This window comes from Pinus tabuliformis, chromosome 3_2 (genome assembly GCF_031772625.1).
Source record: "Pinus tabuliformis cultivar Carrire ecotype Pingquan chromosome 3_2, CPIR1, whole genome shotgun sequence".
Lineage (NCBI taxonomy): Eukaryota > Viridiplantae > Streptophyta > Pinopsida > Pinales > Pinaceae > Pinus > Pinus tabuliformis.
This window is the reverse complement of record NC_142302.1, coordinates 495432991-495455268: the sequence shown is the minus strand read 5'-3', so window position 1 is coordinate 495455268 and position 22278 is coordinate 495432991.

Sequence of the window (22278 nt, the reverse complement as noted above, 5' to 3'; positions counted from 1 at the left end):
CCAGATCGAAGATTGATCTCCTGGATCTCCACAGCATAGGTAGGGCATGAGGTTTCCCCAGTGTATACCTTCTGGGCCTGTCTATTGTTGGGGTTCGGGTTCGGTTGAGCAGGAATTTGAGGTTGCCTTGGAGGAGCAGGAGGTAATGGCTGAGGTTGAACTGGTGGTGGAGGCGAGATAGCAGGAGGAGTGTTGTATTGGGGCCTCCACCCCGACTGAGGTGCATTCCATTGAGGCTGTGGCTGGGCATGTGAGTGATATGAATGAGAAGTAGGTTGAGAGGGGTACTGAGGTGGATAAGACCATGGAGGAGGCATGGACCATGAAGGATGAGCAGGGGGACCCCAGGAAGGCATAGGAGTCGATTGGTTGGGGCTGTAATAAGCTTGAGATGCCCCTTGCATCCCCTGCTGATAAGGTCTAGATCCCTGTGGCCTCCTTTGGTTGAGGTAATAGAGAGGCTCTATGGGAGCTTTTGTCCCTTGGTACATGGCTTTAAACCCAGGTAAGGTTGGACACTGATTTGTGGGATGGTCCTCCTCACAAACGAAACACACTTCAACCGAATGCAATGGACATTCGTTCTTAGGGTGCCTCCTTGTGCACCTAGGGCAGAAGATAGCCAAGGCTCTCTCAGCCTCTTCTTTCTTTTGTTGAATCCTGAATGTGTCAAGCTGCATGGCAATAGTTTGTCTCACCTCACTCTTGAGATCTTCTAATTGATTGGCAAGCTCATGTTTGGAGAAAGGGACACTAGTTGAGAGGTGGTTTCCTCTACCTCGTTTCCGAGCTGCCCTGGAGTGGTTTCTAAACACAGTCTTGATGTCCTCATAAGGCAGTTGGTAAATGTCCCCCCCAGCTAACATGTGCAGGGTATCTAAGAGGTCTTCAGGGACTCCTCGGAGAAGGACCAACTTGAGGGATTCAGGGTCAAGTGTGCACCTGGCCCGCTTATAGCTTAGTTGGAACCTCTCCTCATAATCCTCTAAGGACTCATCATTTCCCATGGACATCCGAAAGATTTCCCCCTTTGTTTCCTTGGACCTACAGTAATCCCGATACTTGGTGTTGAAAGCTTGCTGCATCTGAGCCCAGGTGGTGATACTATTCCCAGGTAAGCCCATGAACCAGCGTAGTGCTGCATCCTTGAGAGTGGAAGGGAAAAGTTTCAACTTTTGCTCATCTTCAGTATAGTCATAGGTTCTACAAAGGACAGCAAACTCAAATAGGAAGGTGTCTGGATCTTCAGTGGTCAGCCCATGGAAGTGAGGTAAGGCGGAGGGGCTAATGTTCTTCATTTTCATCTCTGCATTGGTCTCTCGGATGGGGAAGGCACCTCCTATTCTCTCATCTTCTCTTCTATTGTCAGCCATAGCTTCAAATGGATTGGTCTCTAACTCTTCTTCTACTATAGGGTCTTTGGATATCTCAGGTTGTTCACCTATAGGTTCTTTTGGGTCACTGTCACCAAAGAAGAGAGAAGGGTGACTCAGTGATGTGGTGGGAGTGTTTGGTAGGAATTTTCCTGATCTATCTCGGTTCCTACGAGGCATGAAATGGAAAAGACTTTCTTTTTCTTTTTGCTTGCTTTTGCTTTGCTTTTCTTTTGGTACCTGCAAAACTGAGACAGATTGATCTACAACTAACTATGAAAGATGCAAAATTAACTGAAAGCAGGAAAGAACTAATCTACTTTGCTCAAATGAAATTGCAGAAAGGAAATGCTAGTCTACGCTTGCAGAAAGGAAATGCTAATCTATGAAAGCAGGAAATGCTAATCTATGAAAGCAGGAAATGCTAATCTACTTTTGCAGAATGGAAATGAAGTAAACTACTCAGCAGAAGGCAAGAGTAAGGAAATAGAAGAAAAGCAACAATTACTAATACTCTGACGCTTCCCCGGCAACGGCGCCAAAAAGATGGTGGGCTCCAGTATTGTAGCAATAATGCTACAACTCCTGGAGCTTCCTGTCTCTTAATTTTATCAACCCGGTAGTTCGTACAAACTTGGAAGCGACGGTGCTGTATGCACAAGTACTAGCTCTTGTCGCAGCTGTCACTTGGTCAGCTGGCACAAGTCCGCTATGGCTCAAGCCAACTTCTATAGGCTCACAGAAGAAGCTTTATGAATGATGGACGAAAGCTAACTCAAAGGAGACTAGTCTAATTGCAGAAGGAAACTGAAAACCAATAAAGCATGGAAACCCTAGGAAACCCTAATTTAACTAGCTAGACCCTAACTATGCAAAACTGTGAATGAAACAACTACCAATAATGCCATTACTTGCAGTGAACTGAAATACATGCATCTAAGCTACTTGCATCTGAAAAGACATGTTTTTGTATTTTTTCATTAAGTGGTTGGATTTATTGTGATGATGCTTTTGATTAGGGTTTGGTTGTGCAGGAGCGATTGGAATGGAAGGAAAGCATGGGCAAGGTCAGGATGGCTAAGGGAGGTCCCAGAGGGTCTCCAGCATTAGTCCTCAGAAGCCTACCATGTTCGGATGCTCAGCAACCGAGTTTGCAGGTTTCTACAGGAAGTCTGCACGGGATCCTACAGGAAACTCAGGGGTTTCTACAGGAAGTCTGTGCAATTCTACAGGATGTTTGGCCATGGAGGTTTTGGGAGATGATGAAGTGTTGGAGAGGTGTGGAAGGATAGGTGAGATGGAGATGGAGCTGGTGATGGCTTAGGAGCAGAGAAATCAGATGGAGGGAGAGTGTATGCAGTGGTTGGATGGTTGGAAGGATGGGATCAACGAAAGTTGGAGTAAATAGAGCTAAGTGAATAATGGAATGAGTTGGAGGGTAAATGAGCTGGACAGAGGCAGAGTAGGGCTTGAGGAGAGATCAAGAAGAAGAAGAAGAAAGTGGAGTGATAAGGAGCAGCGTAAATGAAACAAATGACTTGTGCACCAAAAACGAGAAATTCATGAACCTATGATAACTGTGCCATGAAACCTATGAACAGCAATGGAAAACCAAGAAATGAAACTTATGCATGGAAGTGGAATGTAGAAGTGTGCTTCAATGTCAAAAATGCATGGATGGATCTTCAACGAAAATGTCTATGTTGCAGCTTGCATGGAAGTGAGAAGAACTGCGTTTCTTTTTGGTGGTTGGTTATGGACTGCACCCCAATCCCTAAGAGAGATGGCAGTGGGCCTTTACAACCTTTTTGCTGGAGCTCCAATGATTTATAGCTATCCTCCTATCGAACTTAAGCAACTGAAACAAATTCACCATAAACTAATCCTATCTAAGCTCATGAAAAAGACTAAGTTAACAAACTGGAAATTCGAATTGCATGTGAAAGGAAAAAACTCAAAGTGCTGGAACAAAATGCAAACACATTACAACACCGAGGAGATCTATTGCTCTTAGGTTGGACCCTAACCTGAGAGCTATAGCTCCCTTAGAAACTCAGAATGAAACCAAAATCTGACTGCCTTTATTCATAAACGAAAGTCTGATGACATGCCAAAATTGGCTTACAAAACCGAGTTGTAGCTCGTACTTCCAAATTACAAGAATAATACCAAGGTTCAAAAAGATTCTATCCAAGGCTACGGCCTCAGTATTTATAAAAAATGTTCATCCAACAGGTGTCCTTGATTTTAGGAGCTCGACTGTCCAACTGAAGTTTAAACTGCTGTAGGACAGTCATAATTGCTGTTCCTGTAGAACAGTTATAACTGTTGTTCCTGTAGAATAGCTGGCTGCTTCTAAGCTCGGTGGGGAGATGGATTGGAGCTCGGAGCTGTGGTGGGAATTACGAGGAAGGTCCCCAAAACTGTGGACATCCTCTCCTAAAAACTAGCAGTGCCACCTCATTGTCTCCTTGTCTCCTTTCTCGTTGTCTTTTCTCCCTTTTAATGCCAAAAACCTGAAAGCATCATGCATTAGTCACGTAGATAAAATGTCTACCCTTCTTCCTACAAACAACACGAATAAACCAAGAAATGAATGCATAAGCAATAAAAAATGAATGGTTTGAGCAGAGCAAGTAGGCCAAATGAGCCCAAATTGTACCAAAAATTGGGGCTCATCACCGTTCCCAACACTTTTCTATGCAGATGCATAGTTTTGGTGAGAATTGCCTCAATTACTTTATTGGTGGACTCTACTTGTCCATTTACATATGGATGGTATGGAGTGGAATTCCAATGTTTGATTTTGTACTCATCCATTATCTTCTGTACCAACTTTGATGTGAATTGAGTACCTTGATCTGTTACAATTTCCCTTGGGACACCAAAACGACTAAAGATATCCTCAAAAAGAAATGAAACTAAAACATTTTCAGTAGCAAAAGGAAGTGCTTTAGGTTCTACCCATTTTTTAACATAATCAGTGAAAATAAGAATGTACCTTTTCTATCTCAATGGTGGATGTATTGGACCAAAAAAAATCCAGATCCCAATTTTCAAAAGGCTCAATAAGTACCTGAGACTGTAGAGGCATTTCGTCAGAGGGAAGAGGTTTCCCCATCCTTTGACAACTATCACATCTCTTGACATACTCCTTGGCATCATTAAAAAGGGAAGGCCAATAGTATCCTAAGAGAAGGAATTTGTAGGAAGTTATTTTTTCAATGAAGTTTCCTCCACATGGCTCATCATGACAAGATTTCAATATCTCTAGTACTTCATCTTCTCTAACACACCTTCGAATGATCATATCTGGCCTTGTTTTATACAATTCTTCATTTATCCATGAATAAGATGCACTAATTTGAATTACCTTCCTTTTTTCTCGAGGAGATAAATATGATGGTAACTTCCCTGTAGCCAAATAATTAGCAATATCTACAAACCAAGGTGATTTAGTAGATACTGCAAAAATATATTCATCAGGGAAATTATCTTCTACAGGTACATCATTATTATCATTTTGAATCCTAGACAAAAAGTCAGCAACTATATTTTGTTTCCCAGGTCGATCCAAAATAGTGATGTTAAACTCTTGCAACAATAGCAACCATCTTATAATTCTTCCATTAGTGGAAAGTTTATCCATTAAGTACCTAATTTCATAATGATCTGTATGTAGAAACATTTTGTAGCCAGTAACGTAATGTCTAAATTTATTGATGGCATGGACAACAGCTAAAAACTCCTTTTCTGTTACAGTGTAATTTAACTCTACAAGAGTCAAATTTTACTGGTGTAATAAATGGAATAAGGAGTTAAATCCTTTTGTCCTAGTACAACTCCTAAAGTTGTGTCTGAAGCATCAGTTGAAATGTGAAAAGGTAGTTTCTAGTTTGGTCCTCTAAGAATGGGTGCTTCAGAGATTTTCTCCTTTAATGTTTCAAAGGCCTTTTGGAAATTATAATTCCAATTGAATTCACAGTCTTTTGTGAGCAGTTTGAAAAGTGGGGATGCAATTTTTGTAAAGTTTTCTATAAATATTCTATAGTAACCAATGAAACCAAGAAAACTTCTAACATCTCCTTGACAGGTTGTAATTAGTAATTTAGAAATAACTTCTACTTTATATGTGTCCACTCTAATTCCATTTCCTGAAATATGGTGTCCTAAAACAATTCCCTCAGTAAACATCATAAAACATTTTTCATGGCTTAATGAGAGATTTGCCTCTTTACATCTAATGAGAACTTTTTCCAAATTTTTAAGAGCTTCTTCAAAAGAATTTCCATAAATTGTAAAATCGTCCATATACACTTCCACAAAATCATGAATTAGATCAGAAAAAATGCCTAATACTTCTCTTTGGAATGTTGTAGGTGCATTACATAATCCAAAAGGAAGTACTCGGTAAGCATAAGTTCCCCATGGGCAGGTAAATGTAGTTTTATCTTGGTATTATGGGGCTACTTGGATTTGATTATACCCGCTAAAACCATCTAAGAATGAAAAATATTTCTTTCCTGCCAATGTATCTAAAACTTGATCTATGAAAGGAAGTGGAAAGTGATCTTTTAAAGTGGCTTTATTCAATTCCCTATAGTCAATACATACTCTCCATTTTCCATTCTTTTTAGGAACAATTACTAAGGGTGAAACCCATTTTTTGTCTAATATTGGATAGATGAAATTTACATTCAACGGTTTTTATAGTTCCTCCTTAAAAACTTCCCTTAGATTTGGATTCATTCTTCTTTGAGGTTTTCGAATTGGTTTGGAATTTTATTCAATGTAGATATGATGTATACAAGTATGAGGATCAATTCCCTTCATGTAAGTATATTCCCATGCATAAGAAGAGCAATGTTCTTGTAACATCTTTATTAATTCTTTCTTTTGAAATTCTTCCAAATTATTATTGGTATTCAAAAAAAAATTCCTTCAAATATTTCAATTGTAGAATTTCCAGTTTTTTCCATAGAATGCAAGGATAGTTGACGAGATGATAAATATTCAATATTGCATTGTTCTTGAAAACTCTAAGTAGATTCACAATATGATGACGATTCATTATTTTCCATTAAATTCAAAATTTGATCTTCTTCATCTATTTGTGAAGTATTTGATTCAATATCATCATATATCCATTCTTGATTTTCAACTTCTATTGTTGTTTTTGCAGGTGGATACAATGTGAATTTCTTTGTTGAGCTCCCATTAGAAATAAACATATCACCATATCTACAACTTATAAAAACATAGACTGTAGCTAGCCATGGACTTCCTAAAATCAATGGATGTCCTCCAAAGTTATTCTTGGGTGCTAAAATCATAAAATCGACAAGTTATTCCCTAGAATCTAAGGATACATATATATCTTCTAATACACCGTTAGGTTTTATTACGGATCTATCTACCAATTGCAACAATGTAGGTGTATATTGAAGATTAGAAAGTTTTAATTGATTCACAGTTTGTTTACTCATGATGTTTATAGCTTCTCCTAGATCAATCAATGTAATTGGGATATCTACACCATTTATGTGTGTTTTCACAATGGGACTTCTTGGATCAAGATATTTCTGAATTGTTTTCTTACCCATCATGATATATGCAATTTTTCCAACTAGTTGGATTCTTTTGACTTCTTTTCTTTTTCTTCCTAGTCTTTTTATGCTCAATTCCCTAATTGTCTTTGCAAAAATTGGTATTTCCTTAATGGCTTGTAGCAAAAGGATTTTTATGAAAACATTCTTTAGTTCATCTAACATGTCATAATTAGGCAATAATATATGTTTTTCTACCCCTTCATCAATTTTTAATCTCTCAGGAAAAGGTGATTTTGAAACAGATACTGAAGGTTGTTCCATAATAGAAGTTTATTTATTTGAATGTGTTGGAGTAACTTGTTTTTGAGTTTTTTCTTTTTCATGAAGATACTTCTCTTCTTCAGATATCTTTTCTTATTCACTTTCCTGAATAATAACTGATGGGGACTTTTTCTCTAATATTCTACTAGATTTAAGTTGAACATTGTTTAGATCCAATGGACTTATCATGTAAGTTTGGAAATTTTGTCCTTCCATATTGTAGGCAAGTTGTGAATTTTTATTATTATTTGGATTTGGAAGTGGTTGGGCAGGAAATTGTTTTGGTCTTTGAGGAAATGGTAATGAAAGTTGTGGATTCAAATTGTGGGGTTGAGTTTGTTGAACAGGCTGAGGATAATATTGTGGAGGAAAAGTAGGATATGATTGTTGAAATTGTGGATATTGAAGGTACTTTCCATAAGTATTTTTCCATCCTTGTGGCCAAGATTTCCAAGGCATTAGGGGAGTCCAATTACTTTGTGATGGTTGTGCAAATGGTTGAGTGTTAAAACCTTGAGTTGTATTTGGTTGTGGATTCTACCAGGGTCTTTTAACAATAAAACATAGAGGGTCTACTTGATTTGGTAATCCTTCTTCTTGATAGACAGCTTTAAGACCTGGTATTGAGGGACATTATTTTGTATCATGATTTTCCACACATATAACAAAAGTTTCTACACTTTTTAAATCAAGAGGACATTCTCTCAAGGCATGTTTCTTTCTGCACTTAGTGCAAAAAATGGACAATGCAACATTTTCATCTTTTTGCTTGTTTTTTATTTTAAGGGTGTAAATTTGTTCACTAAGTCTCCCTAAAATATATGTTTTAAAAATATCAAGAAAATTACCTAATTCTTCTCTACTTACTCTCCCAAGTGAAAATTTATTAATCCTTGAAAAAAGAGGATCTCTTGGATTTTTCCCAGTTATTGCTTTGCCTCTTGAAATCTGTATGCATAAGTCACAAATTTCTCCAAGTGACAATTGAGAAATGTCTCCCTTACCCATTATATTGAGAAGATCAATCCACTCATCTCTAATGGATTTCAATAAGAGAGCTTTCAAAGTTTCCTCGTCTAGATTATTCATTTTTTCCCTTTTAACATTATAAGCAAATCTTTCAATGAAGTCTTCAAGATTTTCAAATTCTTTTTGTCCCATTTTAAAGAATTCATCCTTAATATTATCGGGCATACAATAGTCCTTATATTTCTCTAAGAATGTAGTTCCTATTTGTTCCCATGTTCTTATGGAATTTATTCCTAAACCCATAAACCGTTTTAATGTTGCATATTTAAGGGTTGCAAGGAATAATTTCAACTTTTGAGCATCATGCATATAATAATATGATCTACATAAGACTTCAAATTCAAAGAGAAATGTTTCAGGATCTTCACTCCTTATTCCATGAAAGCTTGGAAGGATAGAGGGTGAGATATTTTTCATTGTCACAGTTTTATCTTCATCGAGGATAGGAAATCCAAAGAGGTCTGGATTTATATCTTCTCCTCTCCCTCTTCCTCTTCCTCCACCTCTTCCACCTCCCCTATTTCCTCCTCTTCCTCCTCCAATCCTAGGTTGTTCACCATTCACATTATGTACCTCTCCTTCCCCTTCTCCAGCCATTGTAGATTCTTCAGAACTAATATAGGGTTCTAGTTCCAAAATTGGGTTTTCAGCTTCCTCTAGTTCCTCTGGTTCTTCTATCAATGGTTTGTTAAAATAGGTTTCTTCTTCCTCTTCTTCAGCAAGAACTTCCAACTCTTGAGCTAGAAGTTGTTCTCCAGTTGAAGATAGGAAAATTACTCCTGTTGTTGGAGATATGAGATCTTCTTCTTCTATTATGGCTTCTATTGATGAAGTTGGTGAGTCTCTAGGTTGTATTTTAGATATTAATACCTCAAGGAGTTTGTGTTTTCCTGTTATGGATGGAATTCTAGTTTGTGTAGGTGGTGTGGCACTGTGAGGTCATGGTGGGGTGAGTGATGTTGTTGGAATTAAACTCTTACCTCTACCTACAAATCTACCCTTAGAGTCTCTTTCCCTATGCATATCATGTTTTTGTTTTTGTTCTTTTTTTTTAATTTATCAAAATAAAAAAGACAAAGACTTGTATTTACACTTCCCCAGCAATGATGACAAAATTTTTGTCAATTAAATTGTCTTAAATTGTTACATAAATTGTTGACCGGAGTTAGGGGCATGAATTTTAGTTGTGTGCAATGATTCATAAATTTTAAAAGCCTAGGTTGAGTTAATTTTAGTTGTAGAAATTTAATTTAGGTGAATTGGGTTATGGTCAGTTAAACTAGCTCTAACCTAGCTTGAATAGAAAACTTAATTGATCTATTGCAACACAAATTTAATCTCTAAAAGAAGAATTATTCATCTAACATTCTAGCAATCCTTTGCATAAAAACCAAAATGAAATTGACTTCTATTCAAAATGAAAACCACACATTTACTCATTATCAATCACTCATGTTTTTTAAATGAAAACCATAAAGAAATCACTCATGCTTTGAAATGAAATATTGTAAAATGAAACTATAAAGAAATCACTCAAGCTTTGAAATGAAAAACTCTGAAATTATAAAGAAATCTATGAAAAGCGATTACACTACCATTAGCATAATTATAAATCAACTTGAAAAATGAATTATTAATGAAATCTTGCTATTGCTATCTGATTGAAATCAAGACTGCAGAATGATTCTAAAACATATGAGAAACTAGCAAAATGATAAAGAAAAGATACGAAAAATACAAAACCTTTACTGTTTGTGGGGGGCCTCCACAAACAGGCGGCCATGAACTTTAATCGAACAGTGAGCTATGTATCAAAGCTTCATCCTTCATTATATAAAACAGAGTTTGAAAAAGTATTGTTGCATATATAAAAGTTAACCTTCTGTTCATGTTTGTTGCATGGTATTTATAAAAGCCTGTGTCAATAACTATTCGAGGCTTTTACGCCTACCCTAGCTAACAAAGTTCTAAATTAAGATTCTAACAAATATCAAGATATCATTGCTCACAATTTTCTATTTGGAAAAGCAAATCGTGAAGCATGGGAATTTCGGACTCTCGCTTGCCTATTCAGCAACAAGTTGACTTTACTCTTTGACCACGCAATTGAAAAATCCTTTCATGATCTATTTTGGATGAATAGGAGGAAATCGTTAAAAGGATCAATCTCCACCTGTCCATATCTTTCTCCTCTTAGCTGGCACCTCTAATCCTGGTAAACCTTGGAATCGGCTACAGAAACATAGATTAGCTACAAAATCATGCGAATTCGGTAGCTAATACAAATATTAACTCAATAATAAGGAACATTATTAAATATGAAATATAAGACAATTAAATACCTTACCATTTCAAAAACCTTGTAGTTTGATGCCTATTAAGTTGATGATAATGGTCAAGGAATGGAAAAATAGGTAAGGGATAGTGTCAAAAGGAAGCAATCATGAGGCTCAATGGTTGAACTTGAATAAGTTGAAGTGCATGTTCTCTTATAAGAAGATACCATTTATGGTCCATTGGGTTGTTCAGAGATGTATTTACATGCACCCTCAAAAGATAAAGGAAACATTATATTGGAGGAGCCTCACAATGTGCATGATGTGAGGGTTTCACTAGGATGAACAATTACTAATTTGTAACCATGTAGAACCTCAGGGATCATGACAGGCATGTTTTTCAACTACCAAGTGTAGCATAGTGTTATTCCTCCAGAATACACCTCACAATATGTTACTCTCGTTTATTCCATATCAGTTAATTTAGAGAATTATCAATATAGAACAAGTATCACATTGTCATATTTTCCTTGCAACATAAATAACTCATAACAACAATAATCCATAAAAATATGCCATAACACATGTACACAACTTTTATGTAAATGTACCATCGACCTTCTCTTTATATAAAAATGCCAAAACTTTAAAATAGCTACCCCGAGACAAAGTCTCATTCCTTACTTACAATAAGAAAATTCAAATAAAAATTTACATACCAATAAAGAAATTCACTGATCTGTTCCACCCTGTCGGGTCGTCCCCACCAGTTGTTAGTTCCCTTTAGCTAGTCGTTTCTTAGCTCACTTCAGGATCTTCCCTACTGTAAACCTGCCCAGTCTCCTCTTCTAATCCTTAGTTCAATTCTACTTTCCTATGACTTTTCTCTTTTAGTTGTTCATATTCATTGTCTACCCTCCTTTTGATTTTCTAGTGTTCACATGTATATTGGACCTCGCAGTGATTCAACACCTCATGGACCTTAACCTTCTTTACTTGCTAGGTTGGGTTAGCTAACTGTATCGTGTGGTCATCTCCACAATTGAGTTGGCTGACCTCGGTCCACCCATGCACTAACTCCTTGCTCATAGATTTGATATGTGACTTTAGTCCACTAAGTTCATTTCTCCTGCCTCTCTGTTCCTCCATCGTTCTAGTTAACTCTACTGTGTCGCACATTTGGGCATGTCACCCTGTCATGTTGCACTTTTTCGTGCCTATGCCACCATTCCAACCATGTTCTGCACTCTCATGCCAAGTGGAAACCCCAATGTTTAGTTTTTTTTACATTTTTTGGGTGCACCCTTTCCTAAGGGGACCATGCCCCTCATTTTTTTGCCTCACCAAGGTGAATAACATGCAATTTTTGTGCATGAAAATGATGTGGGTGTGCCTTAGTTCACTAGGTATTGAAAAACCCATTTATAGATGCTCAAGCATTCGTAGTGCACCGATCACACCTTGTAACTGTGTGGAGCCCCTAGGATTGTGATAGATTAGCACTGTAGGTACATCTAACAAGGCCCTAGTGGCCTAATAGAAGGATAATACCAAGCATCCAAAGAAGCAACATCCTCAAAACAACAATAAAAATAATGGTCCCAAACACTCAACTAGCCTCCTCTCATAATGGCGACAAATGACCAAAATCAAAGAGTAAGAAGACTGGCATACATTGCAATTATTGTGGTAAAGATGGACATGTGGATTCTAAATGTTTTAAAATATAGAGGCCTTGGAAGTAGCAATGAATACACACAACATCAATCTTGATTCTTGTTCTAAAACTTCTTCTCATGGATATGCACATTTTGTTTCTACTTTCTCCTTTAATGCAACCTTTACTTCTTCTTCTAATGACTGACTTATTAATTACGGAGAATCTTATCATATGGCCAAGGATAAAGCCATTTTTCTACTCTTAAATATTATAACACCAAACAAATATTTGTTGGTGATGATATAGTTCTTATTTTTTAGGGTATAGAAGAATTCAAGTAGATAATGGTCGATTTAATGATTATTATGTGTTCCAAGGCTTTCTTGCAACCTTCTATCAATATATTAGATCACTCATTAAATTGGAGGTAAGAAAATAAAATTTTCACCCCACCAAGTTGTAATTAAGGATTTAGAAGATCCTAAGCATGTCCTTGTGACTAGAATAGTTGATGATATTACCCCGCTGTACAATTTTGACGACTTTGGGTCATCGCCTTTTTCCTTGGTTTTTATTGCTCATAGTGAAAAGTTGAGAAAAAATTGGCATGAGAAATTTATTCATTTAAATTATTGCTTATTGTAGAAACTATGTAATAAAATTATGGTGATTGGTCTTCGTGTTTTTTCTTATGGAGATGGTGTTTGTGTTAGTTTTTTTCTTGGAAAATATCATTAGGATAGTGGGGTGGTAGGAGGGGGAGGGATATTACTTAATCTTGATGGAATAATAGAGGTTAAATTTGCATGGGGCCTAGGAAGGAAAACTAATAATCAAGCAAAGATGTATGGTCTCCTATAAGGTTTATGCATTGTTAAAGACAAATGCATTAAGGATATTATTGTTCTTGGAGAGCCCTAAGGGTTAGCTCAACCAGTCAAATCAGTGCCTCGCCAATCGGGAGGTCACAGTGTCAATTCTCCCCGAAATCCCTTGGGGTCAAGTCTAGATATAGGCGAAGGGGCTTGATCTCCTTCGGGGTCGATCTACCCAGTTCTTACTGTGGACGTAACGGCTATCTAGTGACCACGGATGTCCGTGAACCACACACAAAAAAAAAAAAAATTTGTTCTTGGAGACTCATTACTTACAATTCATTATCTCATTAAGGAGAGAAATCTGAAGGATAACTCCCTTGCCTTGGTGCTTCAAAGAATTAGAATATTGGTTTATTTCTTTCATACCAAATGTCCTTCCATATTCTCATAATCAACAACATGTATGTTAATCTGCAAGCTAATAAGACCTGCTCTTTGGAAGAGACTAAGTTAGAAATTAATAACTCCAATATATTTTTCTCAATCCCCTAAGGTTCTGTGGTCCCTAGAATCCAATTTTCCCATTTGCCTCTCCCTTATTTAACTATTTTTCTTCTTCAAATTAACCTAGTCCCCCCCTTCCTTATATCCTACCCATTTCCCTACATCTACTATGTGTCACCCTTCATAATCTCCTCAATTACCTTAAAGGTTCAAAGATTTGGTTTCATGTTTAGAATTTTACCTCCCATGGCATGGAATTATATGAGAATTGTCACCATGCATATGTATTTCTCTTCGTCTTGCATGCTTTCTATCACTGTTATCATCTTCCCCAACCATGAAAATGCCTCTCGCTCATAATCATGATGGCTCTCTTCAAAAGTTATACTAGGAAATTTAATGATCAACTGATGAGGAACATGTGGGTGGATAGTGGAATTCATGATAAAGTTGGCTTTTTCCTTGTTCCAACTCCATTCATGACTAATTTTGCATCTCATAATGTTCCATCACCTTTAGGGTTTGTTAATTTGGTTGTAGTTTTGTCTCCAGAATTCAGTGTGGCATCCAGGCGTCCAATTTTTTTGGAAATTATTGGAAGAGCTTTGCTTTTGGTTTCAGATCCTCCTCCTCTACATGGCAATATTGTGGGTTCGGCACTGTAGTTTGTGGGAATTTTGGATAAAGGGCCTTTATGGTTCTGAAGCATCTTCGACAACACCTTTCCTCCCTAATTTTGTTGACCTCGGGCTAGTCCAGACTCTTGTGCTTGAAGGTAACTCTTTGTTTCCCATTTTCAATTTCATTCTCTATAATTGACATGGCATAGATGGAAAATCCAATGAATTAGGCTCCTTTCTCGGAACTCTAGGTTCCAATTTAGATTTATTAAATAGGTTTGAGGCTCTTTTGGACATCGTTCAAAAAATATTGTGGTCCTCCTGTTCAAGGGATTTGTGGAAGTTTTTGGTTCAATGGTGGTGTGATAATTATTTGACTGTTGTCTCTCTATCAAACTTAGTCTCATCTAGAGTTTTGAAAAAAAAATTGAATTGCCAATTTTGTTCCATCTATGCTTGGGGTATCAACAAATTGAGGCCTGAAATATTTGAGTTTGAATTCCCCTATCCATAATCTCTTTGGTTCGATCATCTCTCTCTGGAAGCCATCCTTGGGAGGTCTGGGTCATATCCTTATGGTATTTGTAGCCTTCTTAGCCTCTTTTTGCATATTCTCGTGAATTATGACTCTAATTCTTAGAGTTCCTTAGGAGCAAGCCCCTAATCACATTGTTTGTCCTCTCACGAAGCCCTCCATAGGGCTGGTTACAACTTGCAAGTTAAATTTTGTCAACTATATCACTCATAAGTGGAACACACTAAAAAGATAATGGCTCTCCAACATCGTATCTCTCGCCTGGTGGATGAAGTGGATGCGCTTCGGGGTAATTCAATGGCTTTTAATCTCAATAGAGATGCTCCTATAGGCCAAGACCAACTACAGGAGGATTCAGGCAAGCGAGACATTGATCTCAACAGGCCAGTGATGGAAAGTGACTAAATCTCATGTAGAATACTAATAACTATATGTGCCTTTGCTCCTTTTTCAATTTTTTAAATCTTATATAATTAGGTATACAATTAATTCTATTGTTTTCTTTCCATGTAATAGGTTTTTGGTCACTTTGACCTTTGGTTAGTACTAAAAATTGGCAATGTAATCCCCCAAGTATTTGTGGTGACTGGGCGCATAATTAATACCAAAAGTACTCATTTTTGTTTAAACAAAAATATCATCGAGACAAGTTTGGTAGAAATGACTCTTGGCATGCCTTAGCCCCCTTACAAATTGTTCACGATGATTTGTGTGGTCCACTTTATTCTCCTTCTTTCTCTAGGTTCAAGTACTTCTTAATTTTCATTCTTGACTTCTCTAGATGCACTTGGATTTATTTCTTAAAACTTAAGAGTGAAATTCTTGACTTGTTCTTGCCCTACAAGGCCCTTGTAGAAAAATAATCTAGACATCTACTGCAAAAGTTAATAACATATAGTGAAGGTGAATATGTAAACAAAAAAATCACAACTTACTACACTACACATGAAATGTAAATGCAACATATTGTTCCATATACACCACAACAAAATGTTGTTGCTCGAAGAAACAATCATACCTTAAAGGAAATTCCTAATTGTATGATTTGATCTAAGGGATTAAGTCTTCATTATTGGGCGAAAACAATCAATTGTGCAAAGAACATAGTAAACTACACTCCCGCTAAGGCTTTAAGCAATATAACATGAGACAAAGCATGGAATGATATTAAGCCAGATGTATGACACTTCTATATCTTTTGTAGTGTAGCATGAGCTCAAATTCGTTATGAAAAAAGGAAAGCTTTATAGACTAAAAGTAAGAAGTGTATTTTTGTTGGATATTCTTAAGATGCAAAAGGTTATAGACTTCTTAATCCTCAATCCAATGAAATAATCATTAGAAGAGAAGTGATTGATCAAAAATATCTTGGCTTATGAACCTAATTTAGTAATTGTGTCTTCTTGGGCATATGAGCCATCTCCGTCATTTGTGCCATCTTCTCTTCCTATTCTAGTTTCTTCTTCAAATGATAACACTGGGAATGAAAATCTACCTCTTCGTACTCACATTCCTCCATATAATTCCATTGAACATGTACTTGCACTAGTAGCACAGCTTCCAAAATGGGTCCATTCAAAACGTGAAGCAATTAGTGACCTTGTCAGTGCAATGCCATACTAGTTCACAGTTCCATTGAGACTCATCTCTCGGCTCAAGTTTCAAAAACTCCTCGTCTGGAAACTTTTGTAAAAGCTTCAGGACATCTAGATTGAAGAACAATCAGGATGAAGAATATCATCCATTTGAGGAAAAAAATACTTGGGAATTTGAAATAAGTATTCATCAGATGGAAGTGTTGAAATACATAAGGCCCGATTAGTTGATTAATATTCTCTTGAGTTGAAGGAATTGACTACACATGATCCTTTGTCCCTGTTAGAAAAATGGATTCCATCTACCTTGTTCTAACCCTTTCTACCTCACATGGATGGAAGGTACATCAGATGCATGTTAAATCCACTCTTTTGCATGGGGATATACAAGAAGAAAACTACATGGAACAACCCCCTGACAATTTTTATAGGGAATCCAACCTTGTTTACTGCTTTAATAAATATCTCTATGGTCTTAAACAAGCTCGTCAAGCTTGGTATGTGAAAATGGATAGCATTCTTGTTGAAATTGGTTTCTCTAGATGGAATTCTAAGCCCAATGTCTACCAAGAAGTAGGAAGCCATCTCATAATCCTTATTCTTTATTTCAATGGCCTTATCAAATGCATTGGTAGTGACCCTAAAATTGTAACCCATGTGAAGTCAAGCCTTAATAAGAAGTTTGAAATGAAAAACGTAGGATATTTGCATTATTTCCTTGGCCTCCAAGTGTTGTAAACCAAATAAGGAATTTATCTTTTCCAATCTAATTATGCATGTGACCTTCTTCATTGTTTTCACATGGAAGATTGCAAATCAACCCTTTTCCCTTTCTTTTAGGAATCAAACTTACTACCACCTACAATACACTTGATCTTGATGCCAATTGTACCATAAATTAGTTAGTAGCTTCTTATATTTGACTCATATTCATCTTGATATATTCTTTGATGGTCCTCCAAAATAGGTACAATTCAAGGCCCATCTGACCATCTTTTAGAACATTTTAACCTCTCTTTTTGCATTTGATGACATATTTTTTAGATACAATGTGTTCACTAGGAAGGATAGGGAATATTTGTCATATAATGTAGCCTAATGCATTGAATGTGCAAGACAAAGAGAATTTATTGTGCAGAACACGTTGGAGACCAGTAGGAGAATATTTAGGAGGCTTGTTCCTTGCATCAACCCATCAACAACTTGGTTGGCTTATGGGTAGTTACTACCCCTCAGTGACTACGAGAATCCTAGGAGACCAAATCCACTTTTGTAGGAGTTTTGGAGGGAAGCATCCCTCCCTTCAAGGAGGTTTCCCCTCACTCATTTTTGTATAAATAAAGGAGCTTAGCAACTCAGTAGGATTCGACTTTTTCAGAGGAAGATAGTGACTATTAGAGCAAGATCTTTCTACTTGTTATTTCCATTATCATGTTATGTATTTGAACAATTTCTAAGATTAATGAAAATCATCATTTTGCCTCCAGTCTGAATTTTTTAAAGGGAGATGAGTTTACTTGGGTTAGGGCCCAACCTAAGCACTCAATCCCCTCTCTTGTATATTTTTTATATGCATTTCGATTTTTTCACTTAGCCTAGTTGTGCCTCTTTTTGGAAATTTGTTTATGAGAAAAAGATTTTTCTCTGCAGGTTTATAAGCAAGCTCTCTTGAGAAGATTGTTTGTGTTCCGTGTGTGGACAAGCACAAAAAAATATATAGTCTTCCTTTTATGCAATAGTTATATTCTAGTTCAAATTCAGCTCATCCTTTCCCATGCATTTTTGTTTTCTACAATTAGTATTTTAGTAGTCCTTTAATCACATTGTATTTACTAGTTCAATGATCACTTTATGTGTAGGTGAGATATATTGATTCATAAGGAACAATAGCATCATTTTCATCACCAACACCATCTCCTTCAACACTCCTCCCATTTTCATTCATTTCTCCAAATTGTCCTTGCACATAAAATTACATTACAAAGCTACAAGAGACTGTTAGTTTTCTTTTCCCCTTGTGCAAGATGGGATACTAAGTAGATATAAGCTTGGAAAGGTCCCTCACACTCTTTCAAAACCTCCTACCACCTTCTCCCACCTTCAAACTGCTTCTAAAACCCTTAAATCGCTCTTGGATGTAATCTTGTAGCAATACAAGGCATCTTGTAACAATATTGTAGCACTTCACAAAATTCATCAGAACTCGACCAAAATTTCCTCTTAAGCTTATTTTTTCTTTTCATCACTCCAAAACATCCCCTAAGCCTTGGAATCCAACTTGAGAAGACCAGATACCCTTTATATATCTTCCTTTCATCATTGTAGCTTTAAATCTACAATTAGGGTTTATTATTTTGGTTATGAGTTAAGTAGCATAAAAATAGTTTACATTGATCACTTTTGAGCATTTGATGGTTTCTAAAAATAGAGAGTTTACCTTGATTGAAATAGTGTAGATTTGATTTCTTACAAGATATATTAGAATCACTACTTTCATTCAACTAGCTTATGTTTACTTCCTCATTATTTTTCTTCTGCAATACATATTAGGATTTTGTTTTCCAGCCTTTCTTTCCATGAAAATATATTAGTGTTTCCTTGATGCAGTAGGACAAGTAATGCTTCAATTGTCTCTTTTCTTGAAAATTTAAGTTCAATAGTTTTCCTTCTTTGGAATTTTGCAAAATGGTCTATGCACATTTCAGTTCAATCCATTGCTTTAGAGAAGCTTAGGTAGAATCTTTCTTACTGTGCATATAGCATTGTCACCTCTTAAGTTTGTACAAACTCCAAATTGATAAATTAAAGTTGGTAGCCCTGGGAGTTGCAAAATTCTTGTTGTAATACTAGGACTCATCACTTTTTGGCGCTATTGTTGGGGTGGTGTCGAAGTAGGTATTGTTGTCTGCTTTTAAGTTTCTTTCTTTTCCCTTCCATTTCTTGAAAATAAAAATCATCAATATTACTATTGATAAAAACAAAATCCAAAAAGAAAATAAAATCATTTAGTTCATGCTTCATAGAGCTAGAGATAACTCAGTGAAATTTTTTCCTAAAACCCCCACTTCTACAAGCAGTTAACCTTCACTTTTTGGTGATTGTGGACCTCCTCCTCTGACCACAGAGGATTTGGAGAACATTTTTGGTGAGAACAAATATGTTGAGGAGCCTATAAGGGAAGAAGAGCCTCCACAACTCGCTGAAGGAATGGTTGGAAACAAGCAACCTGAATTCTTTTCTACTAGGGAGACAAATGGGGAAGCTAGAATGAGAACGTTAGCCCTATTGCCCTTCCACATTTTCATGGCCTGGATTCTAAAGACCCTGATACCTTCATGTTTGAAGCTTTTGTTGTATGTAGGACATATGATTACATCTCTTACTACTAGAAACTTAAATTGTTTCCTCCCACCCTTAAGGATGCAGCCTTGTGCTGGTTCATGAGCTTGGAAGGAGGCAATATCACTACTCGAGCTTTAATGCAACATGAATTCAACACAAAATACAAATATTATTTCTCAGAAAGGGACAAAAATTAAGATATATTCAGGATGACTCAAGGGCCAAATGAGTCCTTAGAGCACTCTAAAGAAATATTTCATTTGAGCTATAGGAGGGCTAATTGCACCCTTGATCCAGAGTCAATGAAGTTGGTATTACTCTGAGGGGTCAGGGAAGAGTTGATGGAGACCCTCAACATGCTATCTAATGGAGATATTACCAACTCAATTATGAGGAAATCAAGGCAGTTTTCAAAAACCACTCTAGGGCTGCAAGGAAAAGAGGTAGATCCAGCCAAGGTTTGGTATTCTTTTCACCTTCTACCTCAACCATCAAGAATGAAATAGGAAGTATGTTAGAGGATTTTAAAAGTGAAATGTTACATACTTTTTCCTTGCAAATGGACACAATGCAGATCAAGAAGAAACAAGAAGAGGCAGAAATGGAATTAGCCATATTTTCCCCTAGATGTACCAAGAGACACCCTAGTCTGAGCATGGGTATGCCTGCCTCAGACAGTTGTTTCTTTCTGATCTTCTTTTGATGGCTTGGTAGGCTGAAATCTGGTGAAGTCCTTCTCAGTTTCAACAGGTTTCCTTTCCATATACTTAATACATTTCGTCCATCATGTACCCCTTCTGACCTCATATATTAGGGGGCATCTGTTATAGCTCCAAATATCACCCTTTGTATTTATGATGCTTGGTTTATGGCCTAGGGAAACCCCTCCTTCCAGACTTGGTCCAAATATTTTAAAAACAGTGTTTTACTCCCTGTATGCTACTTTTCCCTGTGATAAAAGTGTGTACATGTGGGTTAGTCAATACCCAACCTGCGTATATGTGTTAAAACACTTTAAAAAATTAAATTTCCTTAACTATGGGTGGAGTTCACGGGTTTTACCTGTTGATTACCTCCTAGTGCCCGTGGCCCAACTGTTCCCAACTATTTCCCAACTAAAAAACTAATTGGGAGAAGTATAAATAAGACTTCTATGGGAAGGCCTTAAGGAGGAGAGAAGAGATAGAATTACTATACTGAGATTATCCCCTGACCAAGTCTAAAGTATCCCTGTGCTTCAAGCACTTCCCCAAGTTCAGGAAACCCTTGTTTCCTTGAGTGTTGATATTCTCCCACTTGCTTGAGATATCATGGTATTGGTTATGGAAGGAGGCTATTGAAGACTAGGACTAGATGGACCTGGAGGATAGTTCCACTTGGAGCCGGAAGAAGAAGACTCAGGTGAACTATTTCCATGTTTATTATAGTTTTCTACAATAAAAAGAAACGTTGTCTTGTTCCTAAGATTGACCTTGTTTATGCATCAAATGTTGTTGTAATTCATGTATGAATGTCATTTGGATGTATAACTAATCATCTTACTTATATGATATAAAGTTGATTTCATTAAAATGCTTTATCTATATGCTGCTATGTATGTTCGAATTGGTTGATTTGCAGATTCGAAGATCATCAGGAGTTATAGAGGGTCTGAACCCTACTGGAACTACCCAAACGAAGGACATCTGGGTATGTTCATCCATACATAGTTTGTTTATTTAAGCATGTTGCCTAAGTTGTATGTGTGTTTCTTGCTGTAGATTACTCTTGCTCTGTTGGGGTCCTGACCCAAGGCCCTAGGGTACTTATTCCTGTAACAGAATTGGTGACTCCACTAAGGATAACCATCTTGTTATTCCTAGTATGGGTTGTTCAGTGTCAGTCAGTCAATGTTATTCCTAGTATTGCCTACTCCTATAGGAACTCAGACTCCAAGTCTGATCTTTTTTATCAGGCCTTGTTTTTTATTTTTCTTGCAAAACTTAGTATATGCACCTTTGTCTGTTTACAGAAGCATACACACACTTGTTTCTGTGAACTGAAACTGCATATACGCAGTTTCTTTTGTCAGAGGCGCATGTACACGCACTTGTGCTGGAACACAATCGCGTATACCATTTTTTACATGCTTTTTTCAAATTTTTCTGCCCAGAAAGATTTGTTTCTTGGTCTGCTTGGTTTCTAAGTGATCAGTTTCTGTCTTTAGAATTTAATTATTCAGTGAGCTTACTGTTTTGAATTCTCTCCTGCTTTGAAAATTTTTGGCCTAGGTTTGATTTTGAGTGAGTTTTATGATTTGTGTTTGAACACGCAAGACTTCTTATAGAGGTTCTTGATTGTTCTGGTCTTCCAGAATAGCAGATTGTTTTCAATCTTTGTGTCAAACTTGATTATTGGTTTACTCGCTTTGCTTTCCATCATTTCATGGCCTTACACCTTTTCTTGCTTTTGAAAGTTTCTTTTTGATGAATTTGAAAGTGTTTCTTTCCTGACTTCTTGGTCAGTTTCTCAAATTTCTTTTGCTGCTTTTGGATCGTTTATTGCAAGTTGAAGCCCTTTTTTGTTCAAGTTTTCATTCATGTCGAATTGGTAACTTACAAAGTTTCCTTGTGCTTTGATTTTGGTCTTTGAGTCTTTGGTGGCATTTTGAGTGCTT